Source organism: Capricornis sumatraensis, chromosome 2 (genome assembly GCF_032405125.1).
Source record: "Capricornis sumatraensis isolate serow.1 chromosome 2, serow.2, whole genome shotgun sequence".
Classification (NCBI taxonomy): Eukaryota; Metazoa; Chordata; class Mammalia; order Artiodactyla; family Bovidae; genus Capricornis; species Capricornis sumatraensis.
In genome coordinates, this window is record NC_091070.1 from 193,308,912 (window position 1) to 193,325,529 (window position 16,618).

At 45.2% G+C, this 16,618-nt stretch overlaps 1 protein-coding gene across 3 annotated transcripts in view; it reads left to right on the forward strand.

Annotated features, from left to right (window-relative positions):
* GLIS1 (GLIS family zinc finger 1) overlaps positions 1–16,618 on the forward strand; it is a 251,075-nt gene that overhangs the window by 189,716 nt on the left and 44,741 nt on the right. The window lies entirely within an intron of this gene.

Consider the following 16,618-nt stretch of genomic DNA (forward strand, 5'->3'; position numbering starts at 1 on the left):
TTCCCAGAATTTCATACAGTTGAAATCATACAATATGTATCCTTCTCATATTGGCATCTTTCTTTTAGGAATATGCATTTAAGTTTCTGCCATGTCTTTTCATAGCTTGATAGCTCGTTTCATTTCGGAATTGAGTAATACTCCATTGTTTGGATGTACCACAGTCTACCCATTTATCTACTAAGGACATCTTGGATGCTTCCAGGTTTTGGAGATCAATCATTAATAAGGTTTCCAAAAACATCCACGTGCAGGTTTTGTGTGGACATAAGTTTTTAACTCATTTGGATAAGTACCAGGAGTATAGTTTCTGGATCATACAGTAAGAGTATGTTTATTAGTTTTATAAGAAGCTATCAAGCTGTCTTCCAGAATGACTGTACTGTTTTTCATTTCCATTGGCAGTGAATGAGAGTTCCTGTTGCCCCACATCCTCTCCAATATTTGGTGTTGTTAGTGTTTTAGATTTTAGTCATTCTGATAAATATGTAGTGGTGTCCATTATTGTTTTAATTTGCAATTCCCTAATGACACAGGATGTGGAGCATCTTTTCATACGCTTATTTTCTATCTGTATATCTTCTTTGGTGAGATCTCTGTTCATTTATTTTGCCCTTTATTTGTTTATTTAACTCTGTCAAGTCTTAGTTGTAGTGTGCAGGCCCTTTTCTGCAGCCTCTGGGCTTCTCTCTAGTTGCAGCCTGTGGGCTTAGTTGCCCTGCAGCAAGTGGGATTTTAGTTCCCTGACCAGGGGTTGAACCCACATCCCCTGCATTGAAAGGCAGATCCTCAACAGTTGGACTACCAGGGAACTCCCTTACCCATTTTTTAATAAGGAAAATATTCTTTTCTCAGATTTGTCTTTATGACTTGTCTTCTCATTCTCTTGACAGTGTCTTTTGCAGAGCAGAAATTTTCACTTTTAATGAAGTCCTGTTTATCTAAATTGGAATGAATTATTTCTTTCATGGGTTCTTCCTTTGCTGTTGTGTCTTAAGATAATTGCCAAACCCAAGGTTATTAAGATTTTCTCCTATGTTGTACTCTGGGAGTTCTATAGTTTTACATTTTTAATGTAGATTTTGGATCCATGTAGAGTTAATTTTTGTGAAAGATATAAGGTCTGTGTCTGGATTGGGTTTTGTTTTTTTGCGTGTGGATGTCTAAGTCATTCCACCACCATTTCTTGAAAATACAGTTTTTATGCCACTGAATTCCTTTTTCCCCCTTGTCAAAGATCAGGTGATTATATTTTGGGGGGCCTATTTCTAGACTGTCTGTTCTGTTCCACTGATCCGTTTGTCCACTCTTTCACCAATACCACACTGTCTTGATTATTGTGTCTTTTAAGCAAGTCTTAAAGCCAGGCAGTGTCAGCTCTCCAAGTTTGTAATTCTTTTTTAATATTGTGTTGGCTATTATGAGTATTTCGCCTCTCTTATATAAACTTTTGAATAAGTTTATTAATAGCCACAAAATAACTTGCTGGGATTAGAATTGAAATAGTGTTAATCTATTAATTAAATGGGGAAGAACTAATTAATCTTATTAGTTAATAGGTTAAGTTGGGAAGAACTTCTGACAGTAATGAATCTTCTTATCCATAAACAAGGAATATATCCCCAGTAATTTATTTCTTCTTTGATTTCTTCCATCACAGTCTTGTAGTTTTCCTCATATAGCTCTTGTACATATTTTGTTAGATATATATCTAAGTATTTTATTTGGAGGGTGGTGTGCTAATCTAAATTCTGTTGTGTTTTGAATTTCAGTTCTGTTTTCTCATTGCTACATATAATAAAGTGGTTGACTTTTGTATGTTAATCACTTATTAATTCTGATAGTTTGTCGATTTGTGTTTTCTACATAGACAATCGTGTCATCTGTGTAAAAAACCAGCTTTATTTCTTCCTTCCTAATCTGTATTCCTTTTATTTCCCTTTCCTATTTTATTGCACTAGCTGGGATTTCCAGTATGTTGAAAAGGAGTGGTGAGAGGGGACATCCTTGTTTTGTTTAAGGCATTTCTTTTTATTTAATTTGCTAAGATTACATGAACATTGAATTTTATCAGATGATCTTTTTAAACTTGTTGAAGTTATCACATATATATGTAAATAAAGTTTATAAATATTGTGAGTTAAAATTTGAGATTTTTCTGATGTTAAATTGTTCTTACATTCTTAGAATTCACCCAGCTTGGTTATGATATGTTATCTTTTCCTTTTATCACTTATTTCAGGATTTTTACATCTTAATGAGTAATATTCGCCTACAGTTCTCCTTTCAGATACTTCCCTCATTTGATTTTAGTATCAGGCATTTTTGGGGCCTCAGAGACTGAATTGAAGAGTAGTCCTCTTATTTCCTATCCCTTGAAGAGTTCGTATAAGATGGGAACGATACCTTCTTTGAATATTTGGTAAAAATTGCCTATAAAACTGAGTTTGGTGTTATCTTTGTGGGAGGATTTAAAACTATGGTTTCAATTATCTTAACTGGCATAGAATTTTTAAGACTTCTTATTTCTTCTAAAGTCAATTCCCCCATCCCTAGGAATTTGTCCATTTTGTATATGTTTTCAAATTCATTGGCATAAAATTGGTTATGGTGTTCCCTTTTATTTTTTAAATCTTCTCTGGATCTGTAGTTATGTCTCCCTTTTTATTCCTAATACTACTCTTGTTGTGTGCTTTGTCTATTTTTTTCTTAATTCATTGCACCAGAGGTTTGTCTCTGTTATTAGTTGTTCCAAGAACTAATTACAGGCTTTGTTGGTTCTCTCTATTGTATCTTTGTTTTCTGTTTTATTCATTTCTGCTTTTATATGTACTATCTTCTTCTTTTTATATTTTTTAAGTTTGTTTTGCTGTCCCTTTTATAATTTCTGAGATGGATTGCTTAGCAGCTTAATTTTCAGACTTTCTCTTTTTCTTTAATCATTTGCAAAATATTTTAAAATGCTACTTTACTGCCTCCCAGAATTTGTTATATATATTATTGGCATTATTGTTCAGTTCTAACTAAGTATTTTAAGTACCCATTATGATGCTTTGATTGACCCAATAAGTCTTTAATTTTCCAAATATAGAGAAATATGTTTCTGTTTTTGCTATTAACTTGTAATTTAATTTTGCTGTAGTTGAAGAACATTCATTTATATGATATCACCCATTATGACTATAATTATGACATTTTTTGTAAATGTTCCATGTGCTTGAAGAGAATGTGTATGCTTTGTGTTCAATAGATCAAAAGTCTTGTGTTATTCAAAATTTCTATAACTTTACTAATTTTTCTTTATTTGATCTATTAATCATTGCGAGAAGTTGAAATCTCCCACCAATGGCTAACAAACACATGAAAAGATGCTCAACATCACTCATTATCAGAGAAATGCAAATCAAAACCACAATGAGGTACCACTTCACACCAGTCAGAATGGCTGCGATCCAAAAATCTGCAAGCAATAAATGCTGGAGAGGGTGTGGAGAAAAGGGAACCCTCCTACACTGTTGGTGGGAATGCAAACTAGTACAGCCACTATGGAGAACAGTGTGGAGATTCCTTAAAAAATTGCAAATAGAACTACCTTATGACCCAGCAATCCCACTGCTGGGCATACACACCGAGGAAACCAGAATTGAAAGAGACACATGTACCCCAATGTTCATCACAGCACTGTTTATAATAGCCAGGACATGGAAACAACCTAGATGTCCATCAGCAGATGAATGGATAAGAAAGCTGTGGTACATATACACAATGGAGTATTACTCAGCCGTTAAAAAGAATTCATTTGAATCAGTTCTGATGAGATGGATGAAACTGGAGCCGATTATACAGAGTGAAGTAAGCCAGAAAGAAAAACACCAATACAGTATACTAACACATATATATGGAATTTAGAAAGATGGCAATGACGACCCTGTATGCAAGACAGGAAAAAAGACACAGCTGTGTATAACGGACTTTTGGACTCAGAGGGAGAGGGAGAGGGTGGGATGATTTTGGAGAATGGCATTCTATCATGTATACTATCATGTAAGAATTGAATCGCCAGTCTATGTCTGACGCAGGATACAGCATGCTTGGGGCTGGTGCATGGGGATGACCCACAGAGATGTTATGGGGAGGGAGGTGGGAGGGGGGTTCATGTTTGGGAACACATGTAAGAATTAAAGATTTTAAAATTTAAAAAAAAATTAAAAAAAAAAAAAAGATGGTAGGCTTTGTATTTCTAGCAGCATTTGCAACAGCATTAGGTTCCTAGAAGTTTAAAACTGTTATCATTAGATAACTCCATCACTAAGAGGATGAGATGGCTGGATGGCATGACCGACTCGATGGACATGAGTTTGGGAAAGCTCTGGGAGTTGGTGATGGACAGGGAGGCCTGGCGTGCTGCGATTCATGTGGTCGCAAAAAGTCGGACACGACTGAGCGACTGAACTGAACTGAGTCATTTTTTAGTTTAATCTACTTCATCTAGTGTAATATGACTATGCCAGCTTTGTTTTGAATAGCATTTGCATGATATATCTTTTTCTGTCCTTTAACGTCAACCTTTTCATGTCCTTATGCTTTAGGTGTGCTTACTGTGATTAGCAAACAGTGGGAGGTGTAATTTGTTTTGTTTCCTTAGTTCATTTTGGTGTGCTCTCAAGTTTGGCCCATTTTTCAATTATTATTACTAATGTATTTAGACATGTTTCTGATGTCTTACATTTTGCTTTCTACTTCTGCCTTTCCTGTGCTGCTTTTTTGCTTGTTTGTTCTGGCTTAGGTTTTGTTGTCATCTGTTATATTTTGGTTTTTTGATCGATTGAGAGAGGTTGGTTTCCCGTCACCCCTCCCCCCACCCATGCTTTTCCTCTGTCTGCTGGTGTGGAAGTTATAGACTCTAAAAGTCTAAGGTTAATACCTTAAGCCTTTCCCCAGCAGTACAGGAACCCTAGAATGTGAAGGTGAACGTGAAAATCGTTCAGTCGTGTCTGACTCTTTGTGACCGCATGGGCTATACAGTCCGTGGAATTCTCCAGGCCAGATTACTAGAGTGGGTAGCTTTTCCCTTCTCCAGGGGATCTTCTCAACCTAGGAATCGAACTCAGGTCTCCTGCATTGCAGGCGGATTCTTTACCAGCTGAGCCACAAGGGAAGCCCAAGAACCCTAGAGCACTATCTCTAATTTCTCTATCCCAACTGTTTCCTACTGTTTGACAATATTCTAGTCCTGTCCTTGTTTCAACTCCACAAATTAGAGAGCATTGTTAATTTATAATACAAAGGTTGTTTAGCTTTACCTCCATGCTAGGCTATTCTGTGCTTAGTCGCTCAGCTGTGTCCGACTCTTTGCCACCTCACAGGTTGTAGCCCACCAGGCTCCTCTGTCCATGGGGATTCTCCAGGCAAGAATACTGAAGTGGGTTGCCATGCCCTCCTCCAGGGGATCTTCTCAACCCAGGGATTGAACTCAGGTTTCCTGCATTGCAGGCTGATTCTTTACCACCTGAGCCACCAGGGAACCCCAAGAATACCTGAGTGGGTAGCCTATACCTTCTCCAGGGGATCCTCCTGACCCAGGAATTGAACGACAGTCTCCCACATTGCAGGCGGATTCTTCACCATCTGAGCCACCAGGGAAGTCTTCTACCTCCGTATCTATGAACTTATTTGTCCTTCATCAATTTTATTGCACATTTTCTACTTTCTTTCTGGGATCATTTTCCTTCTTCCTGAAATTTATCCTTTAGAAGTTCTTCAAGTAAATCTGTCTGTCTTGTTAGTTTATCTGAAAATGTCTTTTCTTTCATCTTCATTTTGAAAGGTATTTCTTGAAGTACCCATTCTAGGTTGAAAGTTACTTTCTGTCAGCACTTTGAAAATATTATTTCCTTGCCCCTGGCTTCCATTAAAAAAAAAAAAAAAAGCCTGTTGATATAATTGGCATTCTTTTGTGAATTATCTGTGTTTTCTCTCTTATTCTTTTTTATGTTAAGAGTGTTCTGAATTCTGACTACCCTTTAAGTAGATGTGGATGTCTTTAATTTTTTCCCCTCCTTTTAGCTCTTAAAACTCCTCAGCCATTCTCTCTTCTGGCTTTGCTTCTTTTCCATTTTTTTCTTTGCCTTTGAGACTTGATTAAGATATACATGCATGCATGTTAAGTTGCTTCAGTTGTGTCCAACTCTGTGTGACCCTATGGGCTGTAGCCCCCCTGGCTCCTCTGTACATGGGATTCTCCAGGCAAGAATACTGGAGTGAGCTGCTGCCCTCCTCCACGGGATCTTCCGAACCCAGGGATCGAACCCGTGTCTCTTATGTCTCCTGCATTGACAGGTTCATTCTTTACCACTAGTGACACACAGAAAGCCCCTGATTAGTGTATTATGCCTTTTTACTCTGGCCTACAAATCTCTTATTTTCCAGCTGCTTATCTCTCTGATCTGAATTTTGTGAAATGTCTTCAGCTTTTCCAGTTCATCTGTGTCTAACTTGCTATTTTATCCATATAGGTTTTAAAAATGTATTTTAATAATGACACTGTTAATTTCTCTAAATTCTGTTTGATTCTTTTCAAATTTCCCTGGTTATTATTGATAGTCTCTTGTTACTTGCTCACATTTTGATATTCCATTCTTTATTTCTTTAAACATTTCACCTGTATTAGTTTATAATCCAGAGCTGATAGTTTCAGATGTTGAAATTCTTGGGGTGGGGTTGGGAGAGGCCTACTCTTAGGGATCTTTGTTTCTTCAGGTTCTTCCTCTGCTTGTTCCCTTGTGTGCCAAGTAATTTTGAGTGTGAGCCCTCATGGATGATCTTTATCTCTGGGCAGCCTGGTGGCCTGAGATCAACGTGCTTTCCTCCAGAGGGGAAGTCTAGAACCTTGGAGCCCTCAGACCCTTGTTGCCCCAAACGCCAGCCAGGTCCCCAAGCCCAGTGTAGCAGTTGAAGGTCTAGCCCCCATACTTTGCTGCAGTCCTGATGTCAACACCTGCCTCAGGGCAACCTTACCCCTCACCAGTCTATTTTTGGTTCATGATTTCCTCCTTTTCTCTCCCTTAGCCTCTGAGACTTTCCTTATCTTCTAGGGTACAAGCAACTCAACAAAAACTGTATTTTATGCACAATCTGGTTATTTTGCAGCAGAAAGGCCCAGAAGCAAAACCTTAGTTTCCTCAGCTATAAAATGGTCACCAGTCATAGTAATAATAATAGTAGCAACTACCACCCTACAAGTTGTTACAGGTTCAACCCCTGGGTGGGGAAGATCCCCTGAAGAAGGAAATGGCAATCCAGTCCAGTTATCCTTGCCTGGGGAATTCCATGGACAGAGGAGCCTGGTGGGCTACAGTCCATGGGGTCGCAAAGAGTCAAACAGGGGTGAATGACTAACTCTTTCACTTTCATAACGATAGTAGTAACAACAACTACCCCACAAGTTGTTACAAGAATCATAGGAACTCATGTATGGCAAAGCACCATAAATGTACTATTTTAAGAATCAGCTATTGAGGGGACTTCCCTGGCAGTCCAGTGATGAAGACTTCACCTTCCAATGTAGGGGGTGCGGGTTTGATCCATGGACAGGGAGTTAAGACCCCACATGACTGGAGGCTAAAAAACCAAAACAGAAAACAGAAATAATATTGTAAAAAATTCAATAGAGACTTAGAAAATGGTCCACATCAAAAAAAAAAAAAACTAGAAAAAAGAATCAACTATTGATGTGTTGCTGATCTTCACACTGCTGAGTGCTTTACATGCACTATTTTATTTAATCCTCCAACAGATCTGGTTCTGTCGTCATCTCCATGAGGAAACTGGTTTCATCTGCCTCACTATTGCTGCTATCATTAGTGTTGCATTGTTGAAGGAGACGGAAATGGGAATACCTCTGAGTAGAGCAGAACCGGGGAGTGGGCCACCTGCTTATTGGTGTGGAGCCATGTGGTATGATGGGGAGGGCTGGACTGGGACTCAGGAGAAAGGGTGGGTTCTTGCTGGGTCCTCTTGAGCCAGCTCAGCTCAAGGTTTGGGGCGCTGGCTGCAGAATCCCAGCCTGCTCATTTCTTGGGAGCAGAGGTGTGTGCTGCGGATGCAGGGGTGTTTCTGGACATCACGAGTCACCCCGGGGGTGCAGCCCCAGTAGTTTCCCTGGTAGGGCTATACTTCTCTGATGTCCCTAGGTTCCTTCTGTGTCTCATCTCTGTGTGCAGTGGAATTCTTGGTGCCCTGTTTTCTATTCACCACTTAGCTTTTTGAGCAACAGAGCTCCTTGAAGGCAGACACTGATTCTTCTTGGCTCTTTGGGACCGGGCAGGGTCCTGGCATACTGAAGGTGTTCAGCGCATGACGGTGGCAGAAATACACAACGGATCTTCTCTACCGCATCGCATCGTGCATGATCTTTGTAAGCCTCAGTTCGTTCATCTCTGCACTCACTCCTTCCCTGAGTATTGCGTTCTGGCATCGTCCCACATTCACACTGGTGAATGGCTGGTGCATTGCCCTCATAAGCACATCTGTGTTTGTTATTCCTGGTGGATAGATTTGGGTTTGGCAAATATGATCTCTGTTACCTATCTGCTCCAGGTCCTCTCCTCATGTGTGACATGAAAAAAGGCTTTGGAATTAGGCAGCCCTGGATCCAGACTGGCTTCTCTGCTTGCTGGCTCTGTGGACGATGGCATAACCTCTGCAAGCTTCAGTCTCCCTACCTCTAACATGGGAAGAGGGATGCCAGCCTCTTAGGATGTGGAGAGATTTGCGTGCTGTGGGCTCATGGTGAGGGTGAGGGTGAGTTCCTTGCAGTTTCCCCGGCTGACCTCGGGACCTGCTCTGTTGGCCAGCATTGCTCCCGTGGGCCCAGGTCTTTTTCTCTCCACACCTTAGGATGACAACTCCATGGACTGCTGGGTCCGCAGGCTCCCTTTGGCCTCTGCCAAGCCCAGCATGTTCTGTGGCTTCCTGAGAGTGAGCTGGGCCCCCACCCCAGGTCCGTTGCTCTAGTTCTTGGCCTGCCAGGAGGCAGCTGCCAGCCAACTGTTTACCTTGGGAACATGGTCTCCTCTCCGGCAGTGCTTGCCAGCCGTGGAGCGAGGGCAGATTTATGAACTCGGTCACACAGAAACTATTTAAGGCCCTGGTTGGCCAACAATAATGTAAAGACATACAGTGCCTGTTTGAAAAAAGATTGCATTTAGGTGCCCACACTTTGGTCTGATTTACAGCATAGGCTGAGGCTCCAATTAGCAGTCACAGCCGTCTTTTAGCTGAAACCTAGCGCCTTTCAGGATTATGCAGACTTTCCAGGGCCTGGACTATGATGAAATTATAGCTGGAGGCTTGTAAATTCATTCACCGTTTATAAATGCAGTATATTCTTCACTGCCCTGCTATTCAGCTTACCTGCAAGGCCAGAGCCACTGTGGCCTAGTTGCTTATTAAAGTGACCCTAGGAGATTGTTGGAAAAAGGAACCCAGTCTCAGTCCTGGCTCTCTACCCCTTGCTGTGTGACCTTGGAGAAGTGGTTTAGCCTCTCTGATCCTGAATTCCTTCATTTATAACTTGACTAATGTGACAGGATGGGACTTGGGAAAAGGAGTAGACACTCTGCTTTGTGGAGATCAAACAAACTGGGTAATGCCTGTAGAGAACCCATCACAGTTCCTGGCACATAGTAGGTGTTCAGTGACAGTAGATACATTAGAGTTGCTAAAAGGGACAAAAATCCAGCGTGGGCTGGCCTCTGCTCCAGTACTCTGCCTGGCTGGCCGGCAGGGGGGGCAGGAGCAGAGATGGGCAGCACAGTGTGCTCTGTGGCCTGTGGCCCTTCAGGCAGCAGGGCCTGGAGTCTTGAGAGCGGGGTGGGTGCTGCACCCTGGAGTGGACTCGAAGCCTCATTTCCATCATGGGCTGCATCTGAGTTGTCTACTGAGCAGGCTGTGGCTGAGGCCTTCTAAAACACCTACTGTGTGCATTGCTGGCCCAGTGCCCAGCCCAGGGCTGGATCAGCAGTACTTGTTGAAGGCCGTGTAAAGCCAGGTGTGCCAGTGTTTCCTTAGGCCAGCCAAACCCTGCCTCCAGTCTTCCCGGAGCCCCTGCTACCTTCGTGACTGCAGCTTCTGCCCTCACAGCGGTGCGGGAGGAGGAAAGCTGACATCAGGATGGTGTGTGGATACATTTCTCCTGATCAGAACCATCCACAGGGGGAACCCCTGCCCCGCATGCAGGGAGTGAGCTCTCATCACAGGTAGGCTGGGTGCTGCAAGCGGACTTAGTCCCTGGGCAGCAGTGGGCCTGGCAATCTCTGGAGTTCTTCTGCTCCCTCCATCCTTGGATGCAGCTGCTGCCCTGGGCACTGGATGGAACTAGCTCTCCTTTGGCTTCCCTGGTGAGCTACGAGCTTCTCCAGCTTTGCATTGGATTTTCTGTATCAAGGAGGTGGTCCCTGCCCACAGCAAAGGGCAGTTAAAAATTATATTGCTGAGTGTTCAGAATGACAGCTGTGGAGGTATAGAGGGGCCCCTAACCTGGCCTGGGAGGTCATGTCAAAGTGACTGGGCTTGGCTCTGAGGACAAGGGGAGCCGCGGGGTGAGAATGGATGGGAGGAGCAGGCCTGGCAGCACCTCACCTGTGTGCTGCCCCATATCCCAGGCCTGGGCTCCCATCACATTACTTACACACTGTTTGACAGTGTGCCCTTGTGGCCTGGCGGGCAGTGTCCAACGCAGGCCTGGTTCAGCCAACCCCAGCTGGCCCCATTCTTCATCGTCCAGAGCCGCGTTCCCCATCTAATCAGTGGCTCCATGCTGCTTTGATTTGGGGCTCTCCTAAGGACATTTGATTGGCAGTAACTGGAGTCAACCATAAGCTCATGCAAAGGGGCAGATTATTTATGTGTTTTCTGCTGTTCTGTTAACAATGACTTCAGAAGGGCATATGGAATGGATAAGGGACTATTTAGAAATCAGAAATTTGAAGAGACTGGAAAGAACTTGATAAAAACCATTTAGGTACTATAATGTGCTTCATTTAAAAGATATATATTTACCTAGTCTGTCTGATTTTACAGGAAGTGAGTTAGGAGATGTATTCAGAAATGTTATTGGAATGATGAGATAGTTCATGGAAGCTGCTGGATATCACCCTCGAGCATGCGCCCTGCCCTGTGCCTGCTTCAAGACAGACCTGTTGGACTCAGAGGGTCGGTTCCTGCCCAGCCGGCCTCAGCCACCGAGTGTGGCTGCTCTGTATCTGGACACCTGCCACCGCCCCCACCCTGTTCCCCTAGAACCCCAGAGGCTTTCTGGATGCTTCCTCACCTCCTTATGTCTGTAGGTAGTTGGTCATCAGGTGCTGATGACTCAGACTGCTCAATCTCTCTGTCCAGCCAGACTGTCTCAGCCAAATTCTAACTGCTACTACAGTCGTCCCTGTGGTATGGACTTTTCACTCAACCCCCACAGATACCGGAATCCAAATCCTGAGCAGATGCTCAAGTTCCCTGTGTAAAACAGCCTAGTACAGTCAACCTTCTGTGTCCGTGGATACCACAGATACGCAGTTGGTTGATCCGCAGGTGTGAACCTGTGAATACAGACGCAGAATGTACTTTCCATCTGAGTGAACAAGGGCAAGTTCCATAATGCTGTGTGCTCTCGTTTCTCCACCTGTAAATTTAAAGGGGGCCAGGATGATATCACCTAGTGTGGGGGCCACTCTGGGGGCTTGATGATATCACATACAGTATCTAGGTTGGCCAGCAAATAAGGCACAAGTGTGACCAAGCAGAGACATTTTGTTTGCAGCCCCAGCCTGGGGTTTAGGGAGGGGAGTGGGTCTGTGACTGTGACCCTGCGCCGCTCCTGTGCTGGGCACACCTGGCTGCTGCCTGGGGCCACACTGGCTGTGAGTGATAGACGAATGCAGCCTGTGGTGTAGCGCTCTCCTCCTGAGCCTGGGAGTAGATGCTTCTCATTTTGACTGAGTGCAGTTTCCCAGCATGTCTTGTTTCAGATTGGCGGGATTCTGTTGCTCAGGCTCTCCTAAAGTGAGACAGCACAGCTGCAAGTCCACTGGGGCGGGGTCACCCTGTGCACTCCTGCAGGTTAACACTCATCCGCACGCCCTCTCCTGGTCCCCTCAATCCTGCTCTGCGCCATAGCCCAGCCACAAACGAGGTCTGAGGCTGAGGATTTCCAGAATCAGAGCGGCCCCAGAGGCCATCTCATCCCAACACACTGCTTTGTAGGGAAGGCAGTGACCACCCAAGGCAGGAGGAGGGGTGGCCAGTCTTTAGACCCGAGAATCCCTGTGAAGCTTTTTGGCACATGCCAGCTTTCCCATCGGAACCTAGAGAAGCTTCCCTTGCATGGCACTCAAGTCTGCTGAGAGAGACAGCTGCCAGCCCCTCTCAGGTCCCCAGGCCTCCTGCCCGCTGTGTGAGGCCTTTTCCATTCTGCCCTGCAGAGAATGTCTCCTTCAAGCCTCATTGGCCCTGAAGATGCCTGGGTGAGGGCAACAGAATGACCTTCACTGGTGGCTTCAGCAAGATCAGAGGGGATGTCGGGGATAGGGAGCCCTTCTGAGTCCCCTGAAATGTTAGTGCTCAGGGGAGTGTCCCCCAGCTTCTCAGAGCTGGCCAGTGGGGTCTGGTAACAAGTCAGGATTCCTCCCTGATGTGACCCATCCCCACCCACACCTTTCCCCAATGTCCCTGTCACCAACAGACTCGAACCTGAGTCCAAATCGATAGCAGAAGAGGAAGTTTGCCTCTCTTAATGGGCTGCTTGATTATCCTGTGCTGCCAGACCTGAGTCAAGTCCTGACTCCTCCTCAGATTTGCTGTGTGACCTTAGGGAAGTCACTTACCCTCTCTGAGCTTTGATTCTCTAGTTTTATAAGTTAATATATGTAAATACTCTGGTACTCTGCCTGATCCCTACTGCCTGCCACTACCTCAGTTATCCAGACATTACCCCCACAGGGCTGTGGTTTGGTTGGTGGGGTTCTCTGGATACCCCCCAAAACCAGTTTGGATTCAAAGCCCACTCACTGTGTGACCTCAGATGATAGTTTTGCTGCTTTGTGCCTTAGTTAGTTCAGTCGCTCAGTCGTGTCCGACTCTTCGCAGCCCAATGGACTGCAGCACGCCAGGCCTCCCTGTCCATCACCAACTCCCAGAGCTTGCTCACACTCATGTCCATTGAGTTGATGATGCCATCCAACCATCTATCTCATCCTCTGTTGTCCCTTTCTCTTCCCGCCTTCAATCTTTCCCAGCATCAGGGTCTTTTCCAGTGAATCAGTTCTTCACATCAGGTGGCCAGAGTATTGGAGCTTCAGCATCAGTCCTTCCAATGAATATTCAAGACTGATATCCTTTAGGATTGACTGGTTTGATCTCCTTGCAATCGAAGGGACTCCCAAGAGTCTTCTCCAACACCACAGTTCAAAAGCATCAATTGTTCCATGCTTAGCTTTCTTTATGGTCCAACTCTCACATCCATATATGACTACTGGAGAAACCAGTAGTCAACTAGCTTTGACTAGATGGACCTTTGTCAGCAAAGTAATGGTCGGGAAGATCCACTGGAGAAGGGATAGGCTGCCCACTCCACTATTCTTGGGCTTCCCTTGTGGCTCAGCTGGTAAAGAATCTGCCTGCAATGTGGGAGATCTGGGTTTGATCCCTGGGTTGGGAAGATCTCCTGGAGAAGGGAAAGGCTACCCACTCCAATATTCTGGCCTGGAGAATTCCATGGACATGTACCTTGTGCCTTAGTTTCATCAAAAAGAGGTTGTCATAATTGCCCCTCCCTTCCTTGTTTTGAGGATGCTTAGATGGGACTGCAAATGTGAAAGTCCCACAAGGGCAAGTAGTGGAAGGTGAGATGTTGTGTCCAGGAATGCAGGGTAGTCTGATGGCTTCATGGGTCCCCGATGGCATTCTCTGTACTGGGAGGTGGCACTGACGAGAGGGTCCTTGAGTCAGACTTGGGGAGGCCCAGTGTACTCATTTCTCTTTGGGAACATCCAGAGACGCTGTGGAGGGTGACGCTTCTCCATCTTAGGAAGCCTGCCTGCTGGAACACCAGCTAAATCCTCGTTTTGGCTGACAAGGCAGGCCCACCCACTTCTCTCGCGCCCCTGCCATTCCCCACCTTGTCTACCCTAGTCTGTCCATGCAGGCCTCTTGCTGTACGTCTTCTCCTATCTCAGAGCCTTTGGACTGGCTTTTCATCCTCCCTGGGTCTCTGTCCTGAATGCTTAGAATGACTGGTTCTTTCTCATTCTTGAGGTATCAAATCAAATGCCCCCTCTTCAGAGGGGCTTTCCCTGGACACCCACTCCCTGTCACAATGAATCTGTGCCACCACACAGCCAAGTGCTTTTCCCCATAGCACGCTCATGATCTGACATTATCTTATTTACTTATTCGGCTGGTATCTGTGTCACCACCACCCCCCCCCAGCATGTTACCTGCACAAGGGCAAAGGCCATGTGTATCTTGCTCACCACTGTGTCACCACCAGCTGGAATGGTACCCAGCATCTTGTAGGCTAGATTAGATTAGATGGGTGAGTGTGTGCCTTGATGGAGCACTAGTGGATGGATAGGAAAAGGCTGCTTCAGCTGGTGGTGGTGGTGGTGGGGTACTGTCTCAGCAGGTGTGTAAGCCAAGGGGAGTGGTCCCTGGAAGGGGACCATGGAATGGATTCCTGTTCTTGGGGAAGATGGATGAAATAATGCCACAAGTCCCTCCAGGCTTGGCTGTGCTTTCCTTGGTACCCCAGATTTAAAGGACAACTTGTATTCACCAAGGCCTCCAGGGGTGTGAGGTTGGCTGCAGCTGCCAGATCAGCCAGTGGGGGACATGTTTTAAGAAAGGCAGAGAAGGGTCAGTGGTCCCCTTGTTCGGGCCTAGAGTCAACTCAACCACCTGTGAGTTGCCTTCGTTGGGGCCTGACACCAGCTGAGGACTTGAACAAGTTACTTGTTACCTCTGAGGTCAGTTTCTTTGTATGTAAAATGGAAATAACACTTTGTATGTAAAACAATTCGTATGTAAAATGGAAATAAGTACCTACCCTGGCCCCCAGATTATTAACTGTTTAAAGGGACTGATTAAGACAATAGGAGTCTCCTATTCTGTTGCTGAGGATGTTTGTCTCTGCCAGCCCTGTTCCCTCCTCTAGGATTGATGATAAAAATAAAAATAGAAAAATCTTTTAAAGATTCTCTCACATGGGGCTGCGGTCCATGGTCCCACCAGATCCTCCTCCACCCCTCGGCCTCCGAGTGGGAGGGAGGGGGCCTGGGGAGTCGACTCTGGGAATGAGTTGAGCGGCTGAGAAGATGGAGAGCAGAGGGGGAATGTTTCTATTAGGCCGCGGGAGTGTTTGCTTTTCTTCTCCAAGAACTGGTTGTGGTCATGTAAATCACCCTGGAAGAAAATCAGAGGGTCCCCAAACGCATCTGTTGGTTTTGGTTTTTATAAAAAAGAAAGAAAGAAAGATGAAGACAACAGTCTTCATGGTCGGCTTAAAAGTATTTTAATCATCAATGAACAAGGGAAGGATAAACTCCTGGAGCAGGCAGGAATGTGGCCAGGGGACATGAGAAGGCAGGCTCAGTGGGACTACAAGTTCCCTTACCATCTGGGTCTCTCCACACAAGGCCAGCCCATGTGTGCAGGCTGTGGGGTACCTGCCGGGTCCCACTCCTATGGGGACTGCCCCCCACCCATTTAGGGCTGGATGTGTGGTGAGGCCTGGGGAGCAGGTAGGGGAGAGTCCAGGGGGTCCCGTCTTTGGGTATAGGCAGGGGATCTGTGAGAATGTGTGTGTGTGCTTGCTCATACCTGGCTGTGTGTTAGGCATTGGGGGTACTAAGAAACAGTGGGTGTATGTATTTGTATGAATACGTCTGTGTATTGTATGCAAGTGATTTGAGTGTGATAGAAGCATGTGTGGTTGTAAAGCTTATGGTTGGGATTGGGTTGTATGTGGGATTTGATGTAGAATAAGGGTCTCTGTGCAATTGAGTACGTACGTACTGGGGATGTGGTTGGGGAACTTCCCTCTTGACTCAGTTGGTAAAGAATCCGCCTGCAATGCAGGAGACCCTGGTTCGATTCCTGGGTCGGGAAGATCCCCTGGAAAAGGGATAGGCTACCCACTCCAGTATTCTTGGGCTTGCTTTGTGGCTCAGTTGGTAAAGAATCTGCCTGCAATGTGGGAGACCAGGGTTCGATCCCTGGGTTGGGAAGATCCCCTGCAGAAGGAAAAGGCTACCCACTCCAGTATTCTGGCCTGGAGAATTCCACGGACTCTATAGCCCATGGGGTTGCAATGAGTTGGTCATGACTGAGCAACTTTCACTTTGGGGAATATAGGGTAGAAATAGACATAATACCCATGGCATACCCTATGTATACCACCTGTTAACACCCACAGTGTACCCAGACACCCTTAACACCACACTCACATGCACATCCAATACATGCCCCCAGAGCACACTCTCAAACACACTCCTCCAGTACATGTGCATATATGTGTGTGTGTGGTTGGGTTGAGTGAATGTGCGTCTGTTTATGTGGCGTATGA